General features: G+C 52.2%; 1 pseudogene; it reads left to right on the top strand.

The window, feature by feature from the left end:
• Positions 1-7,444: 7,444 nt before the first annotated feature.
• LOC102956937 lies at positions 7,445-8,752 on the top strand (annotated as a pseudogene).
• Positions 8,753-17,543: the final 8,791 nt, after the last annotated feature.

Here is a 17,543-nt window from a genome sequence, read left to right as displayed (position 1 = left end):
CCTCTTTCTCTGCTCCTGCCCTACTCATGCTCCATCTCTCTCTCTTAAAGATAAAAAACATTAAAAAAAATTTTTTTTTTAAAGAGGGGCACCTGGGGGCACCTGGGTGGCTCAGTTGGTTAAGCGTCCGACTTCGGCTCAGGTCACGATCTCGTGGTCCGTGAGTTCGAGCCCTGCGTCGGGCTCTGGGCTGATGGCTCAGAGCCTGGAGCCTGCTTCCAATTCTGTGTCTCCCTCTCTCTCTGCCCCTCCCCCGTTCATGCTCTGTCTCTCTCTGTCTCAAAAAAAAAAAAAGTTTAAAAAAAAATTTTAAAAAAATTAAAGAGGGGCACCTGGGTGGCTCAGTTGGTTAAGTGTCCGACTTCAGCTCAGGTCATGATCTCATGGTTCATGGGTTCAAGCCCCGCATCAGGCTCTGTGGTGACAGCTCAGAGCCTGGACCCTGCTTCGGATTCTGTGTCCCTCCCTCTCTCTCTGCCCCTCCCCTGCTCACACTCTGTCTCTCTGTCTCTCTCAAAAATAAACATTAAAAAACATTTAAAAAAATAAACAATTTTTTTAATTTTGTTTTTTTATTTTTTAAAATTTACATCCAAATTAGTTGGCATATAGTGCAACAATGATTTCAGGAGTAGATTCCTTAATGCCCCTGACCCATTGAGCCCAACCCCCCTCCCACAACCCCTCCAGTAACCCTCTGTTTGTTCTCCATATTTATGAGTCTCTTCTGCTTTGTCCCCCTCCCTGTTTTTATATTATTTTTGTTTCCCTTCCCTTATGGTCATCTGTTTTGTGTCTTAAAGTCCTCATAGGAGTGAAGTCATATGATATTTGTGTTTCTCTGACTAATTTCACTTAGCATAATACCCTCCAGTTCCATCCACGTAGTTGCAAATGGCAAGATTTCATCCTTTTTGATTGCCCAGTAATACTCCCTTGTGTATATATACCACATCTTCTTTCTCCATTCATCCATCGATGGACATTTGGGCTCTTTCCATACTCTGGCTATTGTTGATAGTGCTGCTATAAACATGGGGGTGCATGTGTCCCTTCCAAACAGCACACCAGTATCCCTTGGATAAATGCCTAGTAGTGCAATTGCTGGGTCGTAGGGTAGTTCTATTTTTAGTTTTTTGAGGAACCTCCATACTGTTTTCCAGAGTGGCTGCACCAGCTTGCATTTCCCCCCCCCAAAAAAACTTTTTTTTAAAAGAGGGGCACCTGGGTGGCTCAGTCGGTTAAGTGTCCGACTTCGACTCGGGACATGATCTCACGGTTCAGGAGTTCAAGCCCTGCATCGGGCTCTGTGCTGACAGTTCAGAGCCTGGAGCCTGCTTTGGATTCTGTGTCTCTGTGTCTCTCTGCCCCTCCCCAGCTTGTTCTCCCTCCCTCTCTCTCTCTCTCTCTCTCAAAAGTAAAAAAAAAACTTAAAAACTTAAAAAAAAAATTGGGCCTGTAGAAGGCCTTGGCTTCCTTTTAGTCCAAGAAAAAGCCCTGGGTTAGATGGCAAAGGATAATAACAGTAATGAGAATGATGGCATCCACAACCATCTGTTCTGTCCCCCCGTCCCAGGGCTAATGACCTTTTATTATCCTCTGTCATTCTTAGGACTGCCTGATGCAGCAGGAATGAGCATCCTGGTGTCACAGACACCAGAGCACCCACAACAGGTCCCAGAGCAGGCAAGAGAGAACTTGTGGCCCCATTTTACAGATCAAGAAACTGAGGATCTAAAAAAGGAGGCTAGTGGCGCCCCACTGGCTCAGTCGGAGGAGTGTACGACTCTTGATCTCAGGATGCTGGGTTCGAGCCCGGGGTTAGGTATAGAGCTTACTTACGTAAATAAATAAACCTTAAAAAAAAAAAAGGAGGTCAGTTGCTGGAGATCACGCAGCCAGCCTTTGTGTGCAGAGACAGTTACAAGCCCAGGTCCTTTCAGTGCCCTTTCCACCCCTCCACAGCTGGGCTCAAACCTCCTGGGCCTCAGTTTCCCCTTCTCCATAGGGATTTGCTGGCCTGTCCCAGGGCCATCATGCCATGAATCCTGCTCTCTAAGAGAACACCACGACCTGGTGGGGCAGCCCCTTCCTTCCCAGGGAAGGTCTCCATCCCAAGGAGCTGCCTCCAGGGGCCTTGGGGTCCTCCAGCCCCAGCCGACCCCTTCTCTCAGCAGTTTAGGGGTCCACTATCCAGTAGATCCTCTGGCACCAACTTAGGGTTGAGTATTGTCCTTGATACGACTTTTTTCTGGATCATTCATTTAACGAATATTGATTGTCACCGTATGCCAGGCGGGGTGGTAGCTGATGGGGGTCTAGAGTCGACACATTCTAGCAGGACATTCATCCAAGGCGGGGGGCTGGTGGGGAGACAGGGGCGAGGAGGGCTGGCCAAGTGTGTCTGCCAAGTGCCAGCCTCAGTGACCAGGGCCCAAGTGGGGGAACCGGGCATCGGTGAGATTTTCAATGGTCCCGTCTTTCCACTTGCCATCCCAGACTTTTGGCCTCGCCTTGGGACACCTTATCTGGAAAATTCTCCCGCTCTGAGAGGCTTCGTAATATCAGGAGGGACCCATCAAAGGGCTTTGCTGTTCTCTCCTAACTTGTGCCTGAGCTCCTTGCCAGGAGGCTGTGGAGAGCTCTGTGGGCTGGGCGTGTTCCTGGGTGATTTCGTGTCACCTTCATGTGCTCCTGCAAGGTAGGTCTCCCCACTGCACAGACGAGGAAACTGAGTCTCAGAGAGGGGTCCTAAAGAGTCCGAGGTCACCCAGCCAAGAGATCGGAAGACTGGGGCTTGAACCTTGGTCTCTCTGTCCCATCTGACTTGGGGGTCTGTAGCAAGGCATCAGGAAGTCTGTGAACCCCTTCAAACGAAGCAAAATTTCAGTTGGGGTATTTGCCTTTTCCAGAGAGGGAGCCTGCAGCCTGGTGAGTGAGAAAGTCGAGAACGGGGACTCTGGGATCACTCAGCACTGAGGCTGGATCCTGACTCTATAACTTGTGTGGCCTCGGGCTGCTGAGGAAGTGGAAGCAAAGGAAAACTTCAGTGCCCGGCGCACAGCTGGAGGTCAGGAAACCCAGAGGCTATTACTGAAGGAATCCACTTGGCATGTTCCAAAGAAACTGTATCTCGGAGGTACAGCTTCTATTAAACGAGAAAACACACTTTTACAAGTCAGTGCGTTCACTACAATCCCACATCTTGAAAATATCCTTATAGAAAAGTCTGGGAAGAAATATAGGACTGCAGAATGGGAATAGTGGTCATCTCTGGGCATAAGGATAACTGGTATGGTTTTCTGCCTTGTGCTTTTCTGTATTTTCCAGATTTTTTTTTTCTCTACAGATGTGCATTGGGAATCAAAATTTTTTTTTTTTTTTTTTTTTTTTTAGGAAGAGAAAGAAAACTCTTTGGTCTTGTCTCAGACTGGAGCTGAGCCAAAGACAAGGGGCAAATCTATAGCTCCAAGTGAGATAAAAGCAGGACAGAAGAATCTAATGGATCTCAGGCAGAAAGCTCCGGGCCTCGGGAGAGGGAAAACTGAGTCAGGCTCCTTAGAGAAGACTCGAGCATATCAGGAAAGTCTTCCTGGAGGAAGAGGTCTTTGAAGGGCTAGATTTGAGAGCCAGAAAGGGCTGGATTTCGACCAAAAGGGAAAGATGAGTTTGGTCCTATGGTCCTGTGGGTACTGGGGGGGCCGATGGAAGGGCTTTGAGCAGGACTAGATCTTTAGGAACTGGACCCAGCAGCCACATGAGATGTTATTGGATGGCAGATGGAGCCTGGGGTCTCTGAGAGTGGCCAGGGCTCCTGAACTGGGGGGAGGGAGGGCATCCCAGCTTCCATCCAACTAGTAGAAAGACCCAGGTTACCCCCCCCCCCCCCCCCCGCAGCTGGCCAGCAGGGTCTCCTTTACTTTGCTCTGCTCATCTGGCCCAGACTATACTGCAGTCCACACTTAGTGAGGCCCCCTATGGATGGACCTCTTGTGAAGCCCTTGGGAACCTCATGACATTCCCATTTTACAGGCCAGGAGACTGAGGCTCAGAGAGGCCAGCTGAGCTGTAGGATAGGGAGGTGCCGTTGCACTGGGATGAGGGGGAGGGGGCTCCCTTCCCAGCTATGTGAGCAGGAACTCACCTACTGCATCCGAGCCTGTTTCTCTCACTTTGCAGCGAGTGGGGGACAGTGACACCCAGTTGTGAGGACGGCAGCGGGTGCCTGAAGAGACCGTCATGCCATGACTGTCCCAGGTCACTCAGCAGCTGGTGGGGCTACTGCGTCCCTTGTTACCTGTTTTGCTCTGTCCTTCCACGACACCTTCTGCTGTCGCCCGTATTTATTTACAAATGTATTTGTCTATTGTCGGACTCCCCGCTCCCCACTGAGACTGAGCCAGGCTTGGTTTGTTCTGGGCAGAGCTGGAGGGTGGGGGCTCAGTCAGTACTTGCTGAGCCAGCAAATGCATTGAGGATGAGCACCTCCGGGCTTGTCTGTTTTGAGTCAGTTTCCTCCCTGTGTCCTTACATCATTTCTCCCCCAAGAACCACATTTTACAATAGTTTCTATGGCAGCTCGCAGCTTCCTCCCTCTTCTTTAAGTGAGGGTGGGGGGAGGAACTGCCGCTTTACAACCTGGGGAGTGGGGTATGTGTGTGCATATTCACATGTTGTCTATGGAGCTGTAGGGGGGAAGATGGGGACATTCTCCAGATACCTCCGGGGGTTGGTCCCCCTTGGAGTCCAGTGACATGGTGGGGGGGGGGGAGGCGGGGCGGGGGGGGTTGAACCTTTGTGCAGGGGGGAGTTTCCCCGGGTCACTGGGTTAAGAGACACATCCCCACAGGCTAGCCCTGCCTGGAATTTCTGGGGAGCAGGTACAGGCAGTCTCTACAGGTCACCGTAGGGCTGTGTGACCATGCATCCGTGGGGGCCCCGGGGCACATGAATCTGGAGTCCGGGCTGTATACAGCCCATAGCACTTGGCTTCTCTGGGAATTCAAGGAAGCTTCAGGAATGACTGAGATCAAGGTCAATGGCCAGAACCAAGCATCTGTCTTCAGCTGGGGAGCCGCTGGAGATTGAGGGAAGGTGGAGGTGGGGAAGGGTCCCTGGGTGCCCAGAGCCTGGAGCCAGATACTTCTCCAGGCCCTAGAGAGGCCTTAGGGGACAAGAGTCAGGGGTAGTAAGAGTATTTTTGAAAGTCAAGGCTGGTTCTTAGCTGCTTGAGTAATGCCTTGGAAACCCAGAGAGCTTAGTTACCCCCTCAGATCTCTCCCAGGGGTCTGGCGCTGGCCTTCTCACGGCCCCGCTAACTCACCTGCTCCCACACCGGCATCCGCCAGTCTCAGCTGACATCCCGTCCCAGCTGACGGCAGCCCCGTCCTTCCAGGTGCTCAGGCCAAAGACCTCAGAGTTGTCCTCGATGGTTCCTTCTCTTACACCTGCCACCTCCTTGAATGTGGGCCAGGTTCAACTCCCTCCTCCCCTCCTCCCTTCTTCCCTTCTTTTCTTCCTGTAAACTCTACCCCCAACGTGGGCCTGGAACTCACAATCCCAAGATCACGAGTCGCCTGCTCTACTCACTGAGCCAGCCAGGGACTGATTTCCAGGGACTAATTTCTAATGTTTATTTATTTTTGAGAGAGAGAGGAAGAGAGACAGAACATGAGTAGGAGAGGGGCAGAGAGGGAGACGCAGAATCCGAAGCAGGCTCCAGGCTCTGAGATGTCAGCACAGAGCCTGACGCGGGGCTTTAACTCACAAATCACAAGATCATGACCTGAGCCAAAGTCAGATGCTTAACCGACTGAGCCACCCAGGTGCCCCTCGGGGGACTAATTTCTAATGAACAGAATTTGGCAGAAATGATGCTATAGGATTTCCAAAGCCAGCTGCCAACAGCCGGCGCCTTATAAGTGCCCCTGCCCTCCAGTGGACCCTCAGGTTGCATTCGCCCAAGGCACACATCTTCCCAGGGCTCTCTGTCTTACAGAGTAAAAGCCAAAGTCCTCAAGGCCCTACCTAACCTAGCCCCATTTTACCTTTTTGGCTTCATTTTCTTTTCCTTTTTCTTTTTTTTTAATGTTTATTTTTATTTATTTATTTTTTTTTTCTTTTTAAATTTTTTTTTCAACGTTTTTTATTTATTTTTGGGACAGAGAGAGACAGAGCATGAACGGGGGAGGGGCAGAGAGAGAGGAGACACAGAATCGGAAACAGGCTCCAGGCTCCGAGCCATCAGCCCAGAGCCCGACGCGGGGCTCGAACTCACGGACCGCGAGATCGTGACCCGGCCGAAGTCGGACGCTTAACCAACTACGCCACCCAGGCGCCCCTTAATGTTTATTTTTGAGAGAGAGCGCGCACATGAGCAGGGGAGGGGCAGACGGAGAGGGGGACTGAGGATCCGAAGCGGGCTCCATGCTGACAGAAGAGAGCCCGATGCGGGGCTCGAACCCACGAACCACGAGATCATGACCTGAGCCGAAGTCAGAATCTTAACCAACTAAGCCACCCAGGCACCCCTTGGCCTCATTTTCAACTACTCCTCTCATTGCGCATTTCATTCCAGCCACCCTGGCCTCCTTGCGATTCCTCAAACGCGGGTTCTCGGCTGCCTTGGGCCCTTTACACGTACTCCTCTGCCTGGATTGGTCTTCCATTAGAAATCTGCAGCTTGGTCCTCTGATCTCCTTAAATCTTGGCTCAAACGTCACCTTTGTCAGCAAGGCATCCCTGACACTCCCACCTAACCCTGCAATCCTTGGCTTCCTAGAGTTCTTTACGACTGTCTTGCATTTATGACCTCTTACGGGCACTATAGTTCTCAATTTTGTTTATGGTATGTCTTCCCCAACTGGCATAAAAGCGCCACAGGGACAGGGAACAAGGCTTAACTTGGAGTCGGCATTCGGGGTGCCCGGGTGGCTCAGTCGGTTGAGCGTCCGACTCTTGGTTTCCGCTTAGGTCGTGACCTCACGGTCCGTGGGCTTGAGCCCCGTGTCAGGCTCTGTGGTGACATCGCAGAGCCTGCTTGGGATTCCCTCTCCCTGTCTCTCTGCCCCTCCCCCCACCTCTCAAAATAAATACATTTTGAAAAAATTGTTGAGGGGCTCCTGGGTGGCTCAATCGGTCACGTGTCTGACTTCGACTCAGGTCGTGATCTCGCGGTTTGTGACTTCAAGCCCACATCAGGCTCTCTGCCGTCAGCACGGATCCCTCTTCGGATTCTCTGTCCCCCCCCCCCTCCCGCCCCTCCCCCATTCGTTCTCTCTCCCTCTCTCCCTTTCAAAAATAAATACACGTTTTAAAAAAGTGGTGAGATATCTCTTCTCACCCGATGGGGAATGTTTCAAAAGCACGAGGTAACTGAGTGAGGGTGAGCGGTGGGAAAGTGGCCTTGGGCCTTCCCGATTCGTGGGGGGTACACACGGGCTCCATGAAGACGCGGGCTGCTCACCGCTATAAACACAGCGCCTGGGACCGTATCTGGCACAGAGTAGGTGTTCACTAAAAATTAGAATGAACGCATGATTAAACAGATCTTTCCAGAAGGTAATTTGGCAATGTAGAACAAAAAAACTTAAGAATGTGGGGGCTCTTGGGTGGCCCAGTCAGTTGAGTGGCTGACGTCAGCTCAGTTCAGGATCTCGCAGCTCCTGAGTTCAAGCCCCACATGGGACTCCCTGCTGTGCGCACAGAGCCTGCTTCGGATCCTCTGTCCCCCTTCCTCTCTGCCCCTCCCCCTGCTCGTGCCCTTTCTCTCTCTCAAAAGTAAATAAACATTTAAAAATATATATTTATAAGAAAACCCAAAAAACTTAAGAATGTGTATTCTTTGGGGGCCAACAATCCGAATTTCAGGAATTTTCTTGCAAACATAGTTAAACTAGTTGTCACAGGCGTGTGTGCAAGCACGTTCACTGAAACTTGTCCGCTCCCTCCCGCACCCACGCCGTGTGGGGGAGGCGGCACACAGACAGATACGTTTTCTGTCCTTATGGAGCATATTGTCCCGGGAGTGAGAGAGAAGCAAGAGGAAATCAAATGGGAGAGACAACCTAAGTCCCCATCATCCGGGGATAAAAATGCCGTGCTGTGTAGCCGTGGGTCTACACGTCCTGACGTGGAAAGGCAACGCACCTCGGCTGTGCTGAGTGAGACAAAAAATGTTCTAGGGTAAAACGTATCACGGGAGTTGACTTACGTTGAAAAATATTTTCCCCCCTCACAAAGACGGCACCAAAGGCGAAGAAGGAAGCCCCTGCCCCACCCCCGCCCCCCGAAACCAAAGCCCGAGCAAAGGCTTCGAAGGCCAAGAAAGCAGCGCTGAAAGGAGTCCACAGCCATAAAAAAAAAAAGAAGATCTGCACGTCCCCTACTTTCCTATGGCCCAAGACACTGCGTCTCCTAAGGCAGCCCAAATATCCTGGAAAGAGGCCCCCTAGGAGAAACCAGCTTGACCACTATGCCACCATCAAGCTCCCCCTGACGGCGGAGTCAGATAGGAAGAAAATAGAAGACAACAACACACTTGTGTTCATCATAGATGTCAAGGCCAACAAAGCACCAGGTCAAACAGGCTGTGAAGAAGCTCTATGACATTGACGTGGCCAAGGTCAACCCCCGGATCAGGCCCGATAGAGAGAAGACGGCATATGCTCGACTGGCTCCCGACCATGATGCTTTGGATGTTGCCAACAAAATGGGGATCATCTAAACTGAGTCCAGCTGGCCAAATCTAAATATAAATTTTTTCACCATTAGAAAAAAAAAAATTTTCATTTGCCTTGAAAGGTCTGTAAGGAACATTCTAGAAGGTCAAGAGTGGTTAATAAGTGCAGATATTATCAAGTGTTTTTTTTTTTTCTTTCTCTTGTACATTATTTGCAAGTTTTCCAATGAAGATGTATTATGTTTCTGGCCATAACACTTTTTAAATGTTCATTTATTTTGACAGCGAGAGTGGGGGGCAGTGAAAGAGACAGAGAGAGAGAGAGAGAGAAAATCCCAAGCAGGCTCCAAGCTGTTAGCACAGAGTTCAACGCAGGACTCGATCCCACCAACCGAGAGATCATGACCTGAGCCAAAATCAAGAGTCGAACGCTCAACCGACTGAGCCACCCAGGCGCCCCAAAACAATAACTTTTTAGTAGATATTATGATGAGTGGAAGGAGCCAGACATCAGAGAGAACATACTGCACAATTCCACTTGGGTGACGTTCAAGAACAGGCAAAACTAATCTATGGAAATAGAGGTGAGACTATTGGCTAGGTCTCGAGGTGGGGGTGGGTGGGTACTGGCTGGGAAAGGGCATGAGGGAACTTTCTGGGGTGGTACAAATGGTGCTCACGGGGTACGTACCTATGTACCCATGCGTCCAGCTGAACGCTTAAGATTTGTGCACTTTCCGGTATGTAAATGAAAACTCGATACTGGAAAATAAAATTAAACAACACAAAGCACAACGCATCAGACTTAAAATAGCCAAGAGCAAGGATTCTAATTAAGACCCAGATGCCCGGCTGCCAGGAGTACTTGGTGGGCGGAGCCCATGATGGGAACCTGGGGGCGGGGGGGGGCCCTTTGCTGGTGACAAGGGTCGTATCACAATTGAAAACAGAGCCCGTGCATTTCAGAGCAGATTAAGGAGGCTTAACCAGCCGGGCCACTCAACTCGTGCCACAACAATTTAATAGACACGTGTTCGGGCCAAAAAAACCAAATGGCCCGGAGTGACCAAAATAACCTAATCTCATGCAACCTGTCAGGGGGACAGAGAACAGGCCTCCGCTCCATCAGACAATTCCAGGAATCCAGGGTCAGAGAGAAGGTGATATCTGCTCCTGAAGCATTGTGGGGGCCTTGAGCCGCAGGCCGTGGACATCCTGCAGCGACGGCCACCGCTGTTCGATGCCAGGAGCAGGTTCAAGGCCCCAGGTTATCACTCAAGTCAGGTCTGGCGAGAGGGACCTGGCCCACGTGGCTGCAGGCAGGAAGGAGCCCCGGTTCTGCAGAATCTCCTTTCACCCAGAAATAACATCCCTTCTGACAGCTCAGTTTATCAGTGTGATAGCAGATTTTTTCAAAACAATAACAGCGGTTTCTACGGCTCACATGCCCACAGTCCACAAGGATGGGCTGGCCTGTGGTGTCAGGGCAGCTGCTGTCCACACCTCTTCTCTGGGGGGAGGAGGCACCCTTCGAAGGACCTCTCCCAGTCTGGCTTCCTGTGGTCTGTAAGCTCCGAGAGGGCAGGGCCCGGGTTCACTTTCCCTCTCCTGCACCCCGCACCCCGGACCCTCTGTAGATCTCTGGTTTACAAATGAGGGAATGTCCCTTCACCATCCCTTTCTGTCCTCACGACAACCTAGGAGGCAAACAGGGCTGTTCCCATTTTACAGAGGAGGAAAATGAAAGCAGGAGGTGATGCGGGCCACTCGAGCGGGACCCCGTTTCTCCCTCCAGGCCTGCAGGTTTCCCCGTCTCGGGACTGCTAACCACAGCTGTCCCAAACGCCCCTGCTCCAGCCTCGAAAAGTGAGGAGGACCCCGAGAGACCACAGCATTTTGGGAATTTTTCTTTCGTAGAGAAATAATTTTTCTTCTTACTTAAAAGTTCTGCAGTCTCGTCCTCTCTTCTGAGGAAGTGTAGGTGTCACCATTTCCCCCACGAATCATGAAAGAAGTACAAATCGAATCAATAAAGATACTGCCGAGCAATCAAGCCTTTGATGACCACAGGGGAGTGGGGAGCCCCGTCTCCTTGGGCACTGGGACTGGGAACACACAGAGGTGCAGCCTGGAGGTCAGCCCGGTAAACATCTCAAAGCGTCTACGACCCAGAAATTTCACTAAAGGACACTCAGGGTAGAAGGAACAGCGTGAGCAGAGGTATGAAGGCTGGAGAGTTGAAGCACAGACGTTTGACCTCTTTGTTTCCAGAAGGAGGGAGCTGCTAGCCAAGCCCGGTGGCAGGACGGATCACCCCCATCAAGGACTGGGCTCAGCACTCAGTGAGCCAATGATCCTGGCTGGAGGAGGCCTGGGCCTGGAGCCCACTGGGGGGCGGGGGGGGTGTGTGTGTGTGTGTGTGGAAACTGACCCCTCAGCGTTTGGCCAGTGAGGGCCTGTGTTTGGCCAGTAAGGGTTTGTTTTACTTCTCCAGTGCAATCCAGTGAAATTTGTGTCTAGAGCCCATTTCACAGATGAGGAAGCTGACTTCAGTGAGGCTTCAGCAACAGGCCTGAAGTCATGATGCAATTAAAAAAAAACAAAAACAAAAACCAGTTTGCACTCAGGTGTGTCCAATTCCCGATTTCAAGGTCATCCATTCGTGCCCAAACCTCCCCGTGGCATCTCCACTGAGCAGTGAGACTCTGGGAACAACACGGGGTGTCGAAAGCCCTGCCCTCAGGGGACTCAGCATCCAGAGGGGAGGTCGAAAATGGGAAAAAGTATCCAGCTAAAGGCTTAGGGGCCTGAATCCTCCTCTGATAATGTGGGTCTTTTTGGGGGGTTGGGGTTGGGGGTTCGGGGCAGGGGCAGAAATGGAACCCAGCACAGCCCACTCAGGCGCACGTGCTCGTTTTAGGGCATCTGCCCAGAGTTTTCTACAGGTCCTGCGTCAGGTCTGTGTTGGCCCCAGATGAACTGTGGGGCCTGGGCCAGCCTCCTCACCTCTGCCTCAGTTCCCTTCAGTGCTGAACGGGGGTAACTCTGAACCTCGGAAGGCCGTCGCAGATATCGTGATGTGAATCGGGGCTCAGATTTTCCTGCCCGAGGCCGGGTGGCTTAATTCATTGGTAGGAACTTTTCTTGGGTCTCTTCACCAACACCCGGTCCCTCCTTGCCACCTGCAGATGCTTTCCTCCTCACTCCCTCGTCTGGTGCAACCGCCTCTGGCAGTCTGAGGGGGTGAGGGGTCAAGTGTGTGGGGGCCGGAGGGAGGATCGAGGGCTTATTACATTAGGGCCCATACGCTCCCACGGTTTTGTTAAATTCCATCTCGTCAAAAGCACTGCAAGGCGAGGTGTGTGGACCCTTCTCGATGGAGAAACCAAGGCCCAGGAGCCCTAAAGGCCGAGCTCAGGTCCAGAAGAGATGGTCAGGTTCGTACTCAGACCTTTTCTTCTGAGAGAGAGGGGCCCCAGGGCTGGGAGAAGTCTGGGTATTTTAGACGCGCGCTCATACAGGGGGCTGTTCTTTTCTTGGTCCTTCCCAGTCCTCACTGGCCACCTTCCGTGGCCAGACCCATGCCAGGCCCCCGGGGGGCACAGCCGTGAATAGCCACAGGCGGTCGGAGAGGGAGACAGGTGATCGGCCAGCCTCCTATGATGGGCTCCCTGACCTCCAGCTGCACTTCTCGGCCTCCACCACCCACGGCAGTCGCCCGCACACCCCGCCTTCCCCCACCGATGGTGCACAGCCTGCCTGCCTCCAGCTGCCCCAAGACAAAGGGCAGCAAACTCGGAGTCCCCCAGACCTGGGCTCAGATCCCCTCTGGCACCAGCTGGCTCCCTCCATGGTGCAGGTTTCCCCATATGAGCAGTACTGAGCAGGACAGGATACGAATGTGTGCGGTTGGCTCACGGGCACTCAGAAGTGGGGGGTGGGGGGGGCAGGACCCCGGCTCTTGGGAAGATCAGCACCCCATCTCTCTCACTGGCTTTGTGTCTGTCCTGGGCCTTAACATGGGACGGGGGGGAGCATTTCCCATGAATCTGAGATTTGTCTGGAGAGAAGGTTTGGACTCTAGACTCTCTCTCAACCCCCATCCCAACCCATCAAACCTCAGTCCTGCCATGGGGTACACACACACACACACACACACACACACACACACACAGAGTGTGGTCCTCATCTGAGTGCTTCTCTTTCATTAATAATGAATGATAATAATAATAACAGGAATGATCATAGAAACCACCCCCCCCCCCCCGCCCCCAGGCCCGGCTTCTTGCTGGACTGTTCCATGCGGCCTCATTGAACCTCACAACCCCCCAGCTGGTTCTATTTTAAAGAGGAGGAACTGAGCACCCGAGAGGCTAAGAATTCAAAACCACAGCTTGTGGGCGGCTTTCCGGGATATAAATTGATTCTTTTGTCATTGTTTTTCCTCTACTGCTGACTAAACACCTACTCAGCTTACCTGGTGGAGGGTCTGAACACCTGGGGCCCCCCCAGGGCTGGGGGACAGTTGGGGGATCCCAGCATGAGGGCAAAGGGGTGGGGTCCCTGCAGGCGCAGAAATGGATGAGAAGGGAAGGACGGGTTGGGAGAAAGCGGGGCCCCCCACGGAAATGGCCCACCCAGCTGGCTTTGAGGAGTGGCCCTTGCCTCCCACCGGCTCCAGGCACTGAAGATTCTAGCCAGGAACACAGAAGTGCAGGGAGGGCATTTTCATGTCTGAAAGGCCCTCTCGGGCCCACAACTCTGCTGAATTGTCTCCGCCCTCAGCTGTGTGTCCACGAGCTGCCCAGGTCACCTAGCTAGATGAGGCTGACGTGGCAGTGTGACCCAGGTGTCGCCAAAACCCTGTTCTTGTGTTTATTCCCCATTCAGCTACCCCGTGCCAGCCCTGACTTGGGGACGGGAGGAGGCTGGGCCCAGCTCCCAACAGCCCAGGCTCCTGGACGGGGCCCCGTGGCATTCTAGGCCCTTCTGGCTACCCCTGGGCCAGGTTCCCTGCTGTGCGCCAGGCCTGGGACAAGGGTCATGAGATAGGAAACCGAGGTGCCCAGTGGTTATGTTTGCTGCCCAGGGTTGCACAGCCAGAGAGCTGGTAGGACTGAGATTTGAAAGTAGTTCTGAGTGGGGTGCCCGCACTCTGCACTGAGTGTGGAGCCTGCTCGGGATTCTCTACCCCCCCTTCCCCCTCTACTCGCGCTTGCTCTCTCTAAACTAAAATAAAAAATGTTTCCTTTTTTTTTTTTTAACATTTATTTATTTTTGAGAGACAGAGCAGGAGCGGGGGAGGGGCAGAGAGAGAGGGAGACACAGAATCGGAAGCAGGCTCCAGGCTCCGAGCTGTCAGCACAGAGCCCGACGCGGGGCTCAAACCCACGAACCGCGACATCATGACCTGAGCCGAAGTCGGACGCTTAACTGACTGAGCCACCCAGGTGCCCCAAATTTAAAAACTTTTTTTAAATAAATAAAAGAGAGGAAGGAAAGAGGACAAGGGGGTGGAATAAAGGCCTCCGGTGACAGCCTCCGGGAGGCCAGAAGTCACAGCCCCACAGAGCCTGTGTGTCTTCTCTTATACACGACCTGGTATGTTTGTATTTATTCATTTACTTGCGGATCATTCCTCTGCCCCGCGGAATGTGTGTTGTCCCCACCGGAGCCAAGCATGGGAGAGGCGTTCGGTAATTATTTATTGAATGAATTAATGTTTGCTTTTTAATGTTGGTCATGACCCTCTAAACAGAGCTCACAGCCCACCAGGGGGTTGTCTCCCAGTCCTGGGCAACTACCAAGAAAGAGACTATTCTTGAGAGCGTTCTTTCCAGTGGCAGGAGTGGGGGGAGGCAGGGAGGGAGGTAGGCAGGGGCTCCCTGCTTTCAAACCCCTCCCCATCTCTGTTCTCATCATTTCTGAGCCCCCAAGGACTCCACTCTTTTGGCCCCAGGCCAGGCAGCCTGCCCTCTGGGCTTCAATCCCTCCCCCCACCAACGCCCTCCCTCCCCGCCTCACCACCTGCCAGAAGTGGGCACCACAAAGCCAGAGCTGGGCCCTAGTATGCAGCCCCTCTCCATCCTTGGTAGGTGCCCAGTCTGGGTCTGGGTACTCTCACCATCAAGCCCATGGCCTCCACGCTGCAAGGGGCTGGCGTGGGGGTGCTAGAAACACCGGTGAGCCAAAGCCCGAGGGTGGCCCTGGGGCCTCTGGAGCCTCTGAAGATGGGGCAGTGCCTGGCTAGACCACAGGTCTGTGCCTGCTGCAGGACAGGGCCTGCGGGTCTGTGAGAGCCTGGGCCCTGGGTGGGTGGGTCGCTGGGTTCCACAGTAGCATATGGAGCCACTGGGGACTCACGATGGCCTCAGGGAGCAAGGCGCTGGGGCTCCTTCAAAGTTCTTGACTGTGCTTTCCGCTGGCACCATGACAATGGTGAGCAGACCTCCTTGGTGGCAGAGTGACCATATTTAAAAAATGGAAATATACCCATTAGGATGACTGCTATTTAAAACAAAAACAAAGGGGCACCTGGGTGGCTCATTATGTTAAGCATCTGACTCGATTTCTGCTCAGGTCATGATCTCTCGAGCCCCGCATCGGGTTCTGCACTGACGGTGGGGAGCCTGCTCGGGATTCTCTCTCTCCCGCTCTCTCTGCCCCTCCCCCGCTCACACTTGCACACGCGCACTGTCTCTCTTAAAAAAAATAAACTTAAAAAAAAAAAAAAAGGAAAAAATAAAGATCGGCGAGGATGTGGAAAAAATTGAAATCCTTGCACCCTATCGGTGAGACTATAAAATGATGTAGCCACTATGGAAAACAGTACGGCAGTTCCTAAAAACAATTGAAGAAGTATCACGTGAACCAACAAACGCACTTCTGGGTAAATATCCAAAAGGACCGGGAGCAGGGTTTTGGAACAGATATTTGCACACCCACGTTCACGGCAGCATTATTCCCAGCAATCAAAAGGTGGAAACAACCCAAACGTCCATCCACTGATGAATGGATAAGCCTAACGTGGCTTGTACATACAATCGAATATCATTCGCCCTTAGAAAAAGAAGAAAATCCTGACACTGTGCTACAGGAGGGATGAAGCTTGAGTGAGGACATTATGCTAAGTGAAATAAGCCAGTCACAAAAAAGACAAATGCTGTATGATTTCACTTATATAAGGGCCCCAGAGCCTTCCAGTTTGCAGAGACAGAAAGTTGAACGGTGGTTGCCAGGGGCTGGGGGGAGAGGGTAGGAAGGGTCATCATTTCGTGGGTGAAGTTTAGGGTTTGCGAGCTGATGAGGTTCTGGGGATTATACAGCAACGTGAATATACTTAACACGGCTGAGCTGTGCACTTAAAAATGGTAGATGGTAAATTCTATGTTCTATGTATTTTGCCATCACTTTTTTTAAAAAGCGGGAGGGGGCGCCGGGGTGGCTCAGTTGGTTAAGCGTCTGACTCCGTTTTGGCTCAGGTCACGATCTCGTGGTTTGCGGGTTTGAGCCCCGCATCGTGCTCCGGAGCCGGCTTGGGATTCCTCTCTCCCTCTCTCTCTGCTCCTCCCCTACTCACACTCTGTCTCTCTAAATAAGCAAACAAACAAACAAATTTAAAAAAAGAAAAAGTGGGGAGAACACCACTTGCTGGGCAAGACTCTTGCGAGGGTTCGGTGAGGGGCGTTCTGGCCAGTGTCCTGCACACGGTGGGTTGGGCTTTGTGGGCTGTCACCTGGGCAACTGATGCTCCCGCAGCCCCACAGCTGGCTTAATGCTACTGTAACTGTTAAAATGCTTCATAATTTTTGAACAAGAGTACCTGCATTTTCATTTTGCACTGGGTCCCTCCAGTGATGGAGCTGGTTCTGGCCCTCGGCCCCTAAGAACCACAGGAGCTGGTGGTTCTTAGTAAGAAGGACACTTGGACAGACTTTGTCCCTACTTCTGTGCAGGAAGAGCTCAGTGTAGGGGACATGGATGGTGGGGGTAGAGAAGGGAATCAGGGCCACATGATGACCTCTTGGGGTGGGGGGGGGTTGAGAAGCAGTGGGGCCACCTGCGGAGAGGGCAGAGGGCCACAGAGAGAAGAGGTTGGGAAGGGGCTGGGTCCAGATCGTCCCAAAAAGGGGCCCTAATGATGCACAAGTCAGTATTTCAAGTGTCCCTTGGAACCGGCCTGGGAAACTGGCCGTTGCTGGTACATTTCATCCAGGAGATAAGGTTTATTGAACACCCATGAGCCAGCAGCGCGAGGCCGGAAAGCCTCACCTGCATGATCTTCCTGTTCTCGTTCACCTCCTTGGTTTAAGGTGACAACACCAAGGCCTGGAGCCCCGGAGAGACCAGGCACGGAGGGACAGGGGCAGTAGAGGGTGCGAACTCGGCCAGTCAAGCTCCGGTTAGTGCTGGTTCCACTAGGTGGCGCTGAATGGAAATGATGATGGACCTTGGCTAGACTTGTGGGGAGGTTTCAGGCACGCTCCTAAGCGAAGCTCAGAGCACCATCTAGAAAATGCACCTGTCTTCTCCACAAAGCGGCTCTTTATGTTCTGGGGAGGCAGTGGTGTGAATGGTCAGGTTTCCAGGGTTCAAATCCAGCCTCTGCCACTTACAAAGTCCACAAATTTTCACAACTTTTGAATTAAGTTAAAAACATAATTGAGAATATACATATGTTTTTGTAATATGGGTCCACTAATGAGGAGGATGAATTTCTTTCTTGGGGGGAGGAGGGGGGATAACTTTCACTAAATTGGGGTTCAAAGTTAGCGTGTTCCCTGTCATCCAATCGATTGCAAATGGTCATGGGTATAAACCATTCTTAGCTTTCTCGAACTGTAAAAAACAGGTGGCAGGCTGG

Source organism: Panthera tigris, chromosome B4, assembly GCF_018350195.1.
Source record: "Panthera tigris isolate Pti1 chromosome B4, P.tigris_Pti1_mat1.1, whole genome shotgun sequence".
NCBI classification, from domain to species: domain Eukaryota; kingdom Metazoa; phylum Chordata; class Mammalia; order Carnivora; family Felidae; genus Panthera; species Panthera tigris.
The sequence above is the reverse complement of the archived record's forward strand: the minus strand, read 5'-3'. Positions and strand labels throughout refer to the sequence as shown.